This window comes from Acomys minous (genome assembly GCF_964271855.1).
Source record: "Acomys minous genome assembly, chromosome: 19".
In the NCBI taxonomy this organism is placed as follows: Eukaryota; Metazoa; Chordata; class Mammalia; order Rodentia; family Muridae; genus Acomys; species Acomys minous.
In genome coordinates, this window is record NC_140499.1 from 47,328 (window position 1) to 62,322 (window position 14,995).

Here is a 14,995-nt window from a genome sequence, read left to right on the forward strand (position 1 = left end):
AGAAATGGGGTTTGTTTTGGCACCTAGCTTTGGAGGACACAACTCATCTCTTCTGAATGAAAGTCTTGGAAGAAGAAGGAGAATATAGTTAAAGAAACTTCTCACTTCATGGGGCAGACAGGAAGCAAAAAGAAGGGGGCGAGGTCCAAATATCTCTTTCAAGAGTACGGACTTCCTCCCACTAGGTCCCATGCCTTATGTTTGGCTTCCTTGTGTTGTGGGCTGCCAACACAAGGCGTCACCAAGATGTTGGTGTGAACATCTACAATCCCAGCATTTGGGAGGCTGAGGCAGATAGGAGGCTCACAAATATGAGTCCAGCTGGGCTACATAGTGACTGAGCCATGCCTTAAGGAAGAAAGAAAGAAAGAAAGAAAGAAAGAAAGAAAGAAAGAAAGAAAGAAGCAACACAAAAAATTATGTAAATTGGCCCTTCAGTGTGTGGGAATAAGATGAGAGGTCTCTGAGAAGACATAAAAGGATCGCATCCAGCATGGTCTGTCACAAAGCCCACATTCTATTCCAGCTGTTTTCCTTTCCTTGCTCAAGTCTACTAAATAAGAACTATTTACAGAGACTTTTTAGCACCATGTCACTGTCCTGCAGCTGGCAATAGTTACACAAATGGAGTATATTCCCTGCTGTTCTGTAACAAAAATCACTGGAGTTATTTTAGTTCAGGAAAGTGAGGTAAGACAGCAATGCAAATGAATACTGGAAACCTGGAATAAATCAGGGCCAGTCAGATGCCTGCTGCAGCTAAACAAAGATTTTAACAGTTGGGAAATTTCCTTGGGCACTTCTCTCCACATATTTCCCATGGCTGCTTCTCACTTCTGTCAGGTGGAATATTGCTAAGATACTAAGTGAGGAAAACATGTTGAAAATAAAGTTGGTAGTTCTTTTATAAACCATGTGCATGTTGTTACTCAGTCTACTGAACTATAAAGTGGATAAGCACAGAAATTGCTACCTTTCTCAACACCTACCTTCTAGCCACACTTTCCCCTCAGTAGGTGATGAGTGACGGGCCATATGTCTTGCATGAAGAATAGCATCTTCTGTTCTCCATGTGTACCACACCAGCTCCATCCTGCACTACTGTCTGTTTTCCTATCAGATGATCAGCACTGGACAGAACGTCCAGTGTGAGTGCTGATGTAGTAACTACCACAAAGCAGGGCCCAAGCTAGTTCTTACTAGTGTACAACTACCTTCCCCAACAGCTAATGAGAAGTTCCAACCTTAGCAACAACATGAATGTTAACTTTCTATATAGCTCAATCATAGACAACACAGTCCTAGTTTGCTCACTGTTGCTGTGATTAAAATGGCCAAAAGCAACTTGTTGAGGAGAGACTCTATTTCATCTTACAGCTGCAGTCCACCACTAAGGAGGTTCAGGACAAGAGCTGAAGCAGAGGCCATAGAGGAACCCTGCCTACTGGCTTGCTCCCCTGTGGCTTGTTCAGCCTGCTTTCTTACACACTCCAGAGCCACCTACCCATGGGTGAAACCACCTACAATAGGCTGTACCCACCCACATGAACCAATAACCAAGATTAATGATTAGTTGATTGACAGACACTCCCAAGGCCAATCTGGTGGAAGCATTTTCTCAACTGAGGCTCCTTCATCCCAAAAGAAATACTTAGAATAAACAACACAATGCAATGTCCAGATTGATCCAGAGAGTAGAGTAAAGAAATCAATATTTGAATGAACAAAGGTAAGCTGTACACAGTCTACAAGAACATTTTGCCAACATATCTGACTCACCCCAATGAGTCAATAAAAGTATCAGACAGAAGAACAGAGCCATCCGTGTGTTATTTGTTATTCAGAAAGGCTCAGACCAGGGGCACCAAAATGTGATGAAATCAACAAGACTAGGGATGAGAGTAGAGTATAAATTGAATTCTTCTTTGATACATCAATGAGACAATGATGTCATTAATGAGTCTGATGACTTGAAGGTATTTCATTTCCTTCATTGTTGTGGAATATCAGGTATATTCCAAGCTAAATATTGATAATTTCAATTAAAAAATCTACATCAATGGTTATTGAATTTTTTGCTAGGTATAGTAGTCTGGACTGGCATCTGTGTTCTGCTAGGGTTGCTGGAATCTCTGCCCAAGCCCTTCTGGATTTTATGGTCTCTGCTGAGACGTCAGGTGTAATTCTGAATGGTTTGCCATTATATGTTACAAGGGCCTTTTTCCCTTGCCACTTTTAATATTTTTCTTTGTTTTGTAAATTTTGTGTTTTGATTATTATGTGGCAGGAGAATTTTTTTTCTGCTCTATTCTATTTGGTGCTCTGTAGGTCTCATGTAGGTTTATATGAATCTCTTTCTTTAAGTTGGGGAATTTTTCTTCTATGATTTTATTGAAAATATTTTCTGGGCCTTGGAGCCAGGCATCTTCTCTTTCCCCAATTCCTATTATCCTTGAGTTTTGTCTTTCATGGGGTTCTTGTTTTCTCAGATGTTTTGTGTCAGCAATTTTTTAACTTAACATTTTCTTTGATGATTGCATCAAATTCTTCTATTGTATCTTCTACATCTGAGATTCTTTCTTCTATCTCTTGAATTCTGTTAGTGAAGCTTGCCTCTGCATTTTCAGTTTTCTTCTCTAAGTTCTCTCATTACTGGCTTTCTTCTTCTCTGCTTTTATCATTGGTTCCATTTTCATCTTCAGATTGTGAACTGTTTTATTGGTTTCTTTCATCTGATTGTTTGTATTTTCTTGAATTTCTTCCAGTGATTTCTTCATTTCCTCTCTATAAGTTTCTGTCATGGCCTCTCTAATGTCCTCAATCTGTTTGGCTACATTTTCCTGCTTATGGATTTTATTCATTTCCTCCATTACCATCTTCACTACTAAGGATTTCTTGTGCTTCAATTGTATTTGAGGTCCCAGTATTGAATTATTTGGGATAACAAGTTCTGGAGATGCCATATTGTTTTGTTTTTTGCTGGTGATGTTTTTTTATGCTGGGCTTTAGTCATCTTGCTGTCTCTGACACTGGTAGGTACTTTCTAGTGTCCTTCATTGGTCATTGAGAACAGTTCATTGGTGAGTATCTATAGGTCAAGAACTCTCACCTGTGGGGATCAGAGAACCCTTCCCTGGATGAGGCAGGTGACCTGGTTTAGTTCCAGAGGAGTTTTATCCACACCATGGGCTCCCCATTGGGCCATCAAAGGCTGGTTCTCATGCTCTTCAGCCCAAGTTTCAGTTCAAGGTAGTGTAGATACAGCTGGTTATATGGCCTTTGGCTGGGCTTTGGAAATCCTGCCCTCAGGAACTGGGGCTTTAGGGCCTAGGTTCAGTTGGCTCTGAGAGTGTGGGGACCCCTACTGGCTTGTGACAGTTGGCTAAGCTTCTGTCTAACCCATTCAGGCTGGTTTAGGTCCATCCAAGAGAGTACAGGAACAGCCCACTGAATTGGTGTAGCTGACTTGGTTTCTGACTGATCCATTCAGGCTGTGTCACCTTAGATCAGTCAGCCCAAGAGTGTGGCTATGGAGCTGTAGCTGGAGAATGTGTCCATAGCCACCTGGACCTCTGAATGGGCCCTGGCTTCCTCTGTAGACTGGCATGATAATCTAAGGTCTGATCTATACCAAATCCACACTCTGGGCTCCCTGTGGACCAGAAGATGTTGATGTTGTTTCTCTGTATCCCACAGTTCAGAGAGAGCGAGAGCGAGAGCGAGAGCGAGAGCGAGAGCGAGAGCGAGAGAGAGAGAGAGAGAGAGAGAGAGAGAGAGAGAGAGAGAGAGAAAGGTGAGGTGGGGTGGGATGAGTAGAGTGCTCAGCAAGAAAAACCTTACACTCTCTGGAAGGGGCCTTACACCATCCTGCTCACCACAACCACCCCTCTCAGACTATACAAAGAAAGGCATGATGATGGCCTGCTATTTAAAGTCAGGCTAGTAGTAACACAACCACCCCCAGTACCCATAGGTCTGAACCCCATTCTTGCTGACACCGGAATGCAACCATCTCTTCCTCCCTTCCTCACATCTACCCCGGCCTTAACCCCTGCTGCTTTTACTACAAGGGAACCCCCCTTACCCAAAGTAGGGGACCATCTCTTTAACCTAGTCAGAAGAGCTTTCCTAGCCCTTAATGACACTAATCCTCAGGCCACTCAATCCTGTTGGCTCTGCCTTAACCCAAGCCCACCTTACTATGAAGGGATCCCAACCTCCACCTCTTTCGTTAACACCACTAATCACTCTTCTTGTGACTGGAGCCAACACATAAAACTTACTCTGACTGAAATTTCAGGGCTAGGCACCTGTCTAGGTACCATGCCCCCCCAGTCACCAACACCTCTGCAACCACACTCGTGCTATAACTACTACCAGTAATAACCATTTTCTTATTCCGGACTTACCCCTTGTATATCCACTGCTGTTTTCTCTGCCTCTGACTACTGTGTTTTAGTTCAATTAATCCCCAGAATTTATTACCAATCCTCCCCAGCACTTGAAACTAGTTATTAAAAAAAACTCGGTACCGCAGAGAACCCATCTCCCTAACTCTTGCAGTCTTATTAGGATTAGGGGTTGCTGGAGTGGGAACCGGGACTGCAGCTCTTATATACGGGACCCAGCAGTTTGGACAGCTTAGAGATGCCATAAATGATGGCCTCTGGGCCATAAAACAATCCATCTCTTGGCTAAAAGAATCTCTTACTTCATTATCGGAAGTAGTGCTCCAAAATAGATGAGGGCTTGACTTACTATTTCTGAAAGAGGTGGGCCTATGTGCTGCTCTTAAAGAACAATGTTGCTTTTATGTTGATCACTCAGGAGTCATCAAAGATTCAATAGCAAAACTCAGAGAGTGCTTAGACAAGAGACGAGGGGACCGAGAGGCCCAACAGGGATAGTTCAAGAGATGGTTTAATACCTCCCCCTGGTTGACCACTCTCATATCCACCCTCCTTGGCCCCCTTCTGATCCTTTTCTTACTTTTAACTTTTGGGCCCTGTATCCTTAACCGGCTTCTTGCCTTTATTCGAGATCGTCTCAATATAACTCAGGCCCTGATCCTAACTCAACAGTACCAAGCCCTCAGAAATGGGGACACGTCTTAAGATTAAGGCCAGTTAAAAAACTCAAGGGGGGATTGTAAGGTTCTCTCTCTCAGCCTAAGCCTGGGAATGTGACCCAGACAAGCTTGGGAAAGTGACCCAGAAAGAATTGAAGGCCAGTTTCAGTTTCTGAGATCAAGGTGGCCAACCAAGATAAACAATTTCAACTAAGATAAACAATTCTCAGGAAAAATACCATCTGGAAATTCTCTGGAAACTCCCCAACACCCCTCCCTGCCAAGAATGGCCCCCAAGATCAATGACCCCTGTAATAGCCAGTAACATTTAGACAAGCACCCTTAGCGACCACCAGAGACAATCCTAACATAGGGCACACAGCCCCTCCTAACCTTTGCGGTTTTAGCCTGTAACAGTGACTCATGGTGCTTCCCTCCCAAGTGAGTGCTAAGGTCCCCTGACGCGGGTCAGCAATAAACCTTGTGCTTTTGCATCAATACTGTGGTCCTCCAGTGGTCTCTCGCAACGACCCCCCACCCGAGTAGACTCTAGGGTCCAACAAGAACAGGTATGGCACAATAGGCTGCACTGGGCTTTGGATATCATGCCCATGTGGTCAACGGCCCCTGGGGCTTTCTGTGGACTGGCGGTGATCTGAGGTCAGATCCACCCGTTCTCCTGGGTTCTCCCTAGGCCAGCAGATGTGGACTCCCATGCTTCACTACCCACAGTTCAGTCTCAGATACTGAATCTGTGATATAGAGCACGGCTGCAGTTCATAGGCAGGTGTGGGTCCAGACTGGGGACTCAGCACCCATCCTCCATGGGCCAGTTGGATGGCCTGAGGCCAGACCCACTGTGCTGACCTCTCTCACCTAAGGCTCTCCAGGTCTTTTGGTCTGTAGCTCCCAGCCAGGTCCCTAGTCTCCACCCTACCGTGCTGTGTTCAACACTGCCACCTTGGATCATCTGCATGTGCCCACTCTTAATCAGGTCAGATACACAACGCAGCAGCTAAATAAGTGGAGAAATGGAAAGTTGTTCAGCATTAGTAATTCATGGTGTCAGAGCTAAATCTGTCATTTATCAAATACCCAACTGGATGCTGGTTGAAGGAGACTGTCACATAAAGATCTCCTGAGGAAGACAAGCTGGGACTATGGTGCCTGAAAAGGGCTAAAATTCATTTAATCTAAAGACCAATCTTGTATCTTACTGTTTTTTTTCTCTAAAACCAACTCTGTTTGGGGCTTGTTTTCCTCCAGCATAAACGTTAAGTGAGATTAAAATAATTAATTCATTTTGAGTTCTATGATGGTGAATTGGTCAACAGAGAAGCTTTAGAGAATGAATAAGAATATTTTGTTACTTCATACTATAGTTTTGTTCCTCACTTGGCTGCTCTCCTTAAAATCCATCACACATGTAAATTTGAATTGCAGTAAAAGTCTTGTTTGGTTTTCAGACAAGAAGACAATGTCTTTCCATGTAACTATATGAAGCAAGATTGGAAAATATGAAGACAAATGCTTGAATTTTATAGTTTAATCAAACAGAAAGATAAATTTTGTAAGATAAGACAATGTGCTCAGTGACATGTCTGCTTTCCCACCAAAGCATCCTTTGAGTATTATTTTATAAATTCAACACTAAGATGCTAATTCTCTCAAAGCAAACAACTTTCAGATCAGCACCTGACATCAATGGACTAATGAATGGGAATATTGAAGAGAAAAAAAAAGAACAGAGCATAGAAAACACATAGAAAACACATAGAGAAGAGTGAGGTGTCTAAAAACTAAATTCTTCTTGTCATCAAAATTATATATTACAGATTATAAACACTTGTGTACTTTAGATTCACAGTCAATAATAGTGAGCCTATACTAGTCACCAAATATCTGTAATATAAAACTAGGAACAGTACTTTGTAGTTTATCTACAAGAATACCATGTCCTACTTGCTATTGTTACTTTAGAACAATGGCAATGAAATTATATCTTATTTTCAGAGCTTTTGATTAAAGGAGCTAATTTAATCCACTTTTATAAGAGTGCCAAGAAAACCATGTGAAAAGAATATATACTACACACACACATACACATACATATCATTCCATAGCCCAGGTCCTGCTTCTTCCCTTTGGGATGTGTTGTTTTATTTTTTTAAAATCCCAAATGATCAGCCGGGCGTGGTGGCGCACACCTTTAATCCCAGCACTCAGGAGGCAGAGGTAGGCGGATCGCTGTGAGTTCGAAGCCAGCCTGGTCTACAAAGGGAGTCCAGGACAGCCAAGGCTACACAGAGAGACCCTGTCTCAAAAAAACAAAACAAAACAAAAATCCCAAATGTTCTATTTTACCAATAAAGACTTTGGAGTCAGATGCTGGAGTAAAAACCGACTAGCTCAGAGAAGCAGAAAAAGCACCCAGCTGACCTTCTTAGTCAGCTCACATCCTGATGGAAAAGGCCCAAAAGGCTCACTAGTTCAACTGACAGCCCAAGAGGAAATGGCCAAAACACCCAACCCAAGGCTAAAGGCTTGCTAGCTCAAAGACCAAAAAGCCAAAAGCTAGCAAGTTGAGGAGCTCAAGAGCTAAAGAGCTAAAAACCCCTTTTACTTCTCCACATTATCTTAAATACCACTCAACTCAAAGTCTCTCCTACTCTTTAATACCTGTCAAATGGTTTCTTGCTTTGCCTCTTGACTTAGGGTTAACTTTATTAAATCCTGTGTACAGAGAGCTCTTGGACTAAAAGTTTGTACTAGGGCTCAACTGCACCAAACAAAAGACATGTCTTATAGTTCACAATCTCAGGGGTCAAAATGGGATTAAATATCCTGTAACAGGGGTGTCCAGGCATCAGTTCATACAGATGCTTGGCTCAAAGCAATGAAGCTTAACAGAGCAGGCTGGGAGCAGGATCTCTGTCTGGCAGTGAATGCCTGGAGTGGGGTAAAAGCCTTCTTTGATATAGCTCTTTCAGTGATAAAGCCTTTTCAATGTCACAGCTCTTCCAGTGATACAGCTCTCTTTTGGGGGGGATGGGAATAAGGGCTACATAAACCTTGGGGAAGTAGGTAGGGGTTTTCAGAGTGAGTGTATGTTATTGTCTGTGGCTTCTGTGCTGGGAATGCTTTATTTGAATGGAAAAGAATTTCCAAGTGCTAGCTGTACATGTCCTTATGAGAAAATCTAAAACCTGGTCACCAAACTATGTGACCTCCAGGGGAATGCAGGTGGGGCCACAAGACTACATACACCAGAACATGCAAGCCCAGAACAGAGAGTGAGCAATTCTTAACACTGCTGCTTTCATTTGAGGTAGTTTAGCATTTGAACACATCTGGACCTCACTTTTGCTCCAGGCCAGTCCCTTTGGTTACATGGTTTGCATATGTACAAACATACACACACACACACACACACACACACACACACACACACACACACACACACACACACACATACACACACACACACACACACACACACACACACACACACACTCACACATTCATATAATTTTTTCTACTTGGAATGTTCTATCTGGGCCTCTTCTGGAAAGGTCAAAGTCTGGGGTATCTGAATAGCCAACTGAGCTCAATCTATTATGGTGGAGTCCTTTTCTCAGCAGGGTTCTCACTTTACCTGATCTGGGGAACACAAGATCTTATATGGAGTGTCACATAGCCCTCAGGCAAGATTACAGGCCCAGCCCTTTCCTGAATGAACCTGTTCAACAAACACCTGGGGATTTCTGGGAGTATCTCACCCTATGATAAAGAGATCCAAGCCTTCAGCAAATGACCTTTAATCATACTTAGTTCTTCCCCCACCCATAGGATAGTTAAATTCTATATTTCTTTCTTGTGATAGACCCTCTGCTACTTCATTTATGTGAGGTACTGTATCACTGCCTGTAGATTAAGTATCCTGGCACCTCTAGCCCCTTCAAATTAGAAGCATTAAACCCACAAACCACTCCCCACTGCCTAAGGTTTATAAATAAAGGTTAGCTGGCTTGCTCTCTCATGCTCATGCCATTCCTCCACCATGACTGTATGAGCCTTATCATTTATTTGGGGGGAAAATCTGGATGCCCAGGGCTAGATGCCAGTGATCAGGCAGTGATGGCTGCCTTGGCAGCTACTGAAGCCCTCTCCATTGCCACCACTAGTTCAGTACTGACCAATGTACATAGCATGTCAGGCCTATATCCCACCAGACCTGCTTTCTGACTTGTCTCAAGATTCAATCTCCTTCCTCTGCCATGCTTAGCGTGACACAAAGGGCTCTAACACTTTGTAATCATCATGGGCTCGTGGAGCTCCTGAGTCTCCACTGCCATCTGATACCAGGAATCTCATTCTGAAAGAGCTAATTGTAAAACTCAATGGAAAACTCGTTTTCCACCTCCCATGGTGAGACTGGGAACCTAGCATAGGGGTCTGGCCCTAAAGGGCTCTAGGCATTCCTAAGAAATAGGATATGGTGGTTTGAATAAGAAATTCCCCTAAATGCTTAACTTCATATGTTTTAAACACTTGGTCCCTAGCTGGTGGTCATATCTAAGAGGCCCTGGAACTTTTAGGAGGTGAAGACTTGCTGGAGGTAACATGTATCTAGTGAGAACATTGAGAATTTGTGGCCTTATCCACTTCTAGATTTCTCTTTCAGTGGACAACCAACTTTTTCTTCCAGTAACTTGCAGCCATGCCTCCCCTACCATTATGGTTCCTAATGTCTAGTAGTATAAGTCAAAATAAAACTTATTCTGCTTGTGTTTGGAGTGTTTATCACAACAGAAAAGTAACAGTGTGTGTGTGTGTGTGTGTGTGTGTGTGTGTGTGTGTGTGTGTGTGTGTGTGCACGCGCGTGTAATGTTCAGCACTGAAAAAGAAGGCATTGAAAGACTTAAAAGATGTTAAAATTTGGCTAAACCCCCAATATAAGAGACAAGCAGGGAATGACTGGGGCTGCATTCCCTCCTGAGCTATCATGATACAGTTCCCAAGCAACCCACCCAATGGCCACTGAAACTACTGCCAAAAGCCACATAACCAGATGGGCCACCAGAACCACATATGACCTTGGTGCCTATCTTAGGGTCATAAAGTTCTTTGAAGAAACAGACTTAAAAGGTAGGAAAACAGCTGCAAGGAGATTTGAGCTCACAGCTGCAAAGAGCAGCCCCACCAGAGATAGTATTACCTAGCAACTGACCTGAAGGGCCCACCAGAGATAGAGTTGCTAAGAGACCCAGTTTTATGGCCACATTCCTTCCTGTCCACGAGAGATAGAGTTAATAAGAGACCAGACACTTCCCTGGGCAAAGTGGTGAACAAAGAGAACAGAGAAAGCTAAGCCATGGGCAGTGTTAGAGCCTTTTTCAGTAGTCTCTCACCTTTGGACATTAGATCCCCTTATGTTACTCAACCAATAGATAATTGCCAAGCTAAGACCCCGCTGCTTTAGGTGTGTTGGAAGGAAAGGGACTTATAAAAGGTTCTCAGATCAATGCCCAGGGGTCACTTCTCAATACTATTAAATTGGTGCCATGTACATTCCAGCTTGAGTTGAAACATTAAAGATTCCTCTTGCAATTACAGCAGTTTCAAGTCTTGGTGGTCTTTTGGGGGTTTCAAGATCTGACCGCACCAGTATGAAATTGGAAATGGTAGTGGTAGTGGTAAAACAAAGTCCTGTCTCTAAAAGTAAGATGAACCATGGTAATGAAGGGAAAGGGAAGTTAGTACCAAAGAGTAAAATCATAACTGTTTTCTTACACTGTATAGATGGTACTAGTCAAATTTGAGCTCTTTTTGGAGGTGTCAAGATGATTGTATGGGTCTAGATGCCCACCTGTGCCTTCTGAGCACACTACCACTTGTCACAAGCAGAGAGTTTACACTCAGAATCCGGAACAAAGGAGGCAGGCCAAGAGCAAGTGGTACGATTAACAAGAGAGGTTTATTAGCAATACAAAGGCAACTACAGCAAAGTGCAGCAGCTAAGGCTTCAAGGCCAAGCCACCAATACCATTCCATTATACTCTTAAAACTATCTTAAAACTATCTTAATTCTAATAGGAGTAGCATTTAGCATCTTATAATATCAATGTTCTGGGAGCTTATGCCATTAGGGTATACGACCTGATATCGCGAAGTTCTGCCGAACAGGTTCGCCGCTGCGACTTGAATCAGTTCTCGGGTTGTTATCTGACAGCATGTCTGTCTGCTCCGTCCGGGGGGAGCGCCCCATCGGCTGGCAGCATTTCAGGTAGTCATGGTGACAGCGAGAGAACTGGCTGCTTCTTCTCAGGGTTTTTATACTTAACTTTATCCTCTCTAATTCACACATCTAGCTTTCTGCGTCACTCTTATCACCAACTTGTAGTCGTGGCTGCTCCTAGGTCAGAATTTGCTACTAAGGCTTTATCTATCACTCACACATCTGGTCACACGTCAGCTTTTTGGACTGTCAGCTGTTTTCTACACTGGGCTTTGAAACAAGCCCTGACATGTAGCTGCTTCCTATACTGGGCTTTGAAACAAGCCCTGACATGTTTATTACATTATCTCTTTTAACAGCCTAATTCATCTAAGCACTTATATTTTATATTCCTAGTATTGCTAGGTATTTTAAAATCTCATTTATGGGTAATTAAAATGCATGTTTACATTTCAAAATCACATATTCTGTTAAAGACATTTTAAGTGTCATGATATAACATAAACATTCTACTTGTACACTGGGTCCATGGGGGGGGGGTTCAGTAAGCTGTGAGATTGGGGAGCCCATTTGCAGCAAGCATGAGGTTGAAACATGTCCAAGTCCTGAAAAATCTCATCCTGAGACTGGCATGTCCTGGCACAGGCAGCCTTTATAACCCCCACCTCTGCCTCCCTTGAGGTAGTCATGCAGCCTGGTAACCAGGTCTTAGGTTAAACTTCCTCTCTCCTTATATGGACATGTCTAGCTAGAACTCAGAATTGGTCTTCATGCAAATGAAGCATTCCCAGAACCTTGGCCCCAGCCAATGACGCACATACTTACCCTGAAGACCCCTACTCTCCATCCACATTTATATAATCCTTATTCACCTGCAACAAAGAGATCTGCATCACTGAAACCGTCTCCAGAGAAGGCTGTTTCTCCCTCACTCAATGCTGCCAACCATGACCCTGTGAAACCCATCTGTCCCAGGCTGTGTTTCATTCTTTCTAGGCCAGCCCCAGTACACAGTGAGGCCTGGACACCCTGAGAGAAAAATCAGACCCAGGATAGCAAGTTCATAGCTACCAAAGTTTGCGGTGGTGTATAAATTGAGCTGGCTTAATGTTAATATACACCAACTCAGTTTATTCTTCAGAAGGTTAAAGAGTTCTTGTAAAAATTTCACTGAGGATCATCATCACTAAGGAAGCTTTAGCACTAGGCTTAGGGGTGAGCAAGGCTGGGTGGAGATTTTGTAGATAAAGCCACACTTCCTGGCTGCCCACCGAGTGAAACATAACTACCACAGAAAGCAATGAAGGCAGGTTCAAGAAGGGGTGATTGACACAAAGATCACCTCCAACTGCCTCCATGTAGATGCAGATGCCCCATGAAGAAGCGGGTGCCCTGTGAAATGAAGGGGTCCGTTAGAGGGTCTGAGGGTCAAATATAATTTAATCTGTCTTTCTAAGGTAAAGGGACCTTGAAGAAAACCTCCATTAACCTTCTCACTGTTCTGCTGTAGATGACTGTACGTCACTTTGCTCACCATCTCTCAAAGTACGTATTTAAAATCTTGAGCCAAGAGATGCAGCATTATCTTGGCATCTAGCTGATGTCACAATGAACAGTTAAAAGATGGCTAAAACAGTCAGTTAAAGGGGAAAAAACTCTAATGTTGATTAATAGTTAGAGATGGATGAGATATGATCTCATCACAATTAATTAACATAATGACTCTAGTGTATAATGCCAATAATTAATGGCACTTGCTGAATAGACTAAACTAATAAGGGTATAAAGCAGCTTTATTTTTTATATCTGTTATCTGTTAACCTTCCTGTGTTCAGTCTCTGTAGATGAAATCTGGAATTGCCAGGGACTTTTTCCAATTTGGGACAGTCTAGTATAATACAAGATTATGTTTCCCTTCTCCATATTATGGAGGGCTATACCATCTGCTACTTTCATTCTTTTACCATGTCTCAGGACCATCAGAATTAGTTGGTACATACATGGCCTAGCTTGTCTGTGATAGCGTGAGAATATATGACTTCAAATGTGGCACCTTTTCATGTCAATCTGACTCTTCACCTTTTTCTCCCTTGAACTACATCATGAAAAGTAGGAAGGTTATGACCTTCCTCTGAAACTGGTCCCAAGAACTTCCTTTGCAAAGTGTCCCTGTGTCCAGAGTAAGGTGTTCCAAACATGGGGATGTGGGGAAGGATCATACATTGGAGCCCAGAAGAAGCTTGTTCAACTCCCTACTGTAATAGGGCCACAGGTAAGAGAAGAATGGACACCACTCTCAGAAATAATCCTCAGAATTAGACATTTCTGTTACAGAACAGAAACAGGGTGTGTTTGTATAATATCACCTAATTCCATTTTGTCCTTGTTAAGCATGTGTCTAACAAGTCATTAGGATGTATAGTATTTGATGCTGATTATTTCTTCTCCATCTATCATTGGGCCACTGCTAATGTTTTAAGAAAGCAAAAACCTGTTTGAATTCCTATTATGTGTAGATGTCTGAAGGCCTTGCCCCTCGTCATGGTAGCAGAATTCTCACTGTTCCTGGATCACAATGTTTATTCAAACATCAATCATAGCACTGCTCAAAAAGTATGATGACAGTCACCATTGAGATCGCTAATCAGCTGGGTTCAAAAGACGTGCTTATTGTGGATTATATAGGTAAAGCCTGGATTCTTAAGTTAGAAGTAGGAGGTGGGGTGTCACTTGAGGAGAGGCAGTGGCAGAAGAAAAGTAAGGGAAACTCTTGGGAGCCAGTGTGGGAGGTGGAACCTCAGGCCTGCAGTCACAGGGAACTGAAATTTGTCAGTAATTCAAGCAAGCAGTGTCTTCCCTGGCACATTCCAACAGAAGCCCCATTTGTGGGAATGTTTTGGTTTTGTGAGACTCTCAGCTGAGAGATGAGTCAAAGCAGCCCAGGCTTCTTAGAAAACTGGAAGACAGTGTACATGTGTTTTTGAAGCAGCTAGCTTCATGAAGCTATTGTGCACATCCTTTCCAAAGTCATTGGTCACATGCATCTAACATATCTGCCCTCTCTCTCTCCTATAGCTGATGAAAGTTGGGAAGCAAGTGATGAAAAGCAACAACAACAACAACAGCAACAACACAAAAATATCCAAAACCCCAAAACCAAAACCAAAACAAAACAAACAAAAACAAAACAAAACAAAAAAACAAATAGACTTACACATCCTCTTAGGTCCTTAGGACAAAGCAATACAATAGCTACACAAACCAGAAAATCCTTGTATGATCCAAACTTGCTTTTTTCCTTTCTGTCAGAGACTCTGCTGCCTGTGTGTTCGTTTAGGCCTTTGTCTGATGAATCTTCACTCAGAATCAGAATAGAAGGCAAGGGACTTTCTCTGCTTGAAATTTTATTGATTAGGATTTTCAATCCTATCCAGAATGTGCCAGAAAGATTAGTGGATTATAGAAAGACTACCTGGGAGGGAGAAAGAGAGAGAGAGAGAGAGAGAGAGAGAGAGAGAGAGAGAGAGAGAGAGAGAGAGAGAGAGACAGAGACAGAGACAGAGACAGAGACAGAGAGACAGAGAGAGACAGAGAGAGACAGAGAGAGAGAGAGACAGAGAGAGACAGAGACAGAGAGAGACAGAGAGACAGAGAGACAGAGAGACAGAGACAGAGACAGAGAGAGAGAA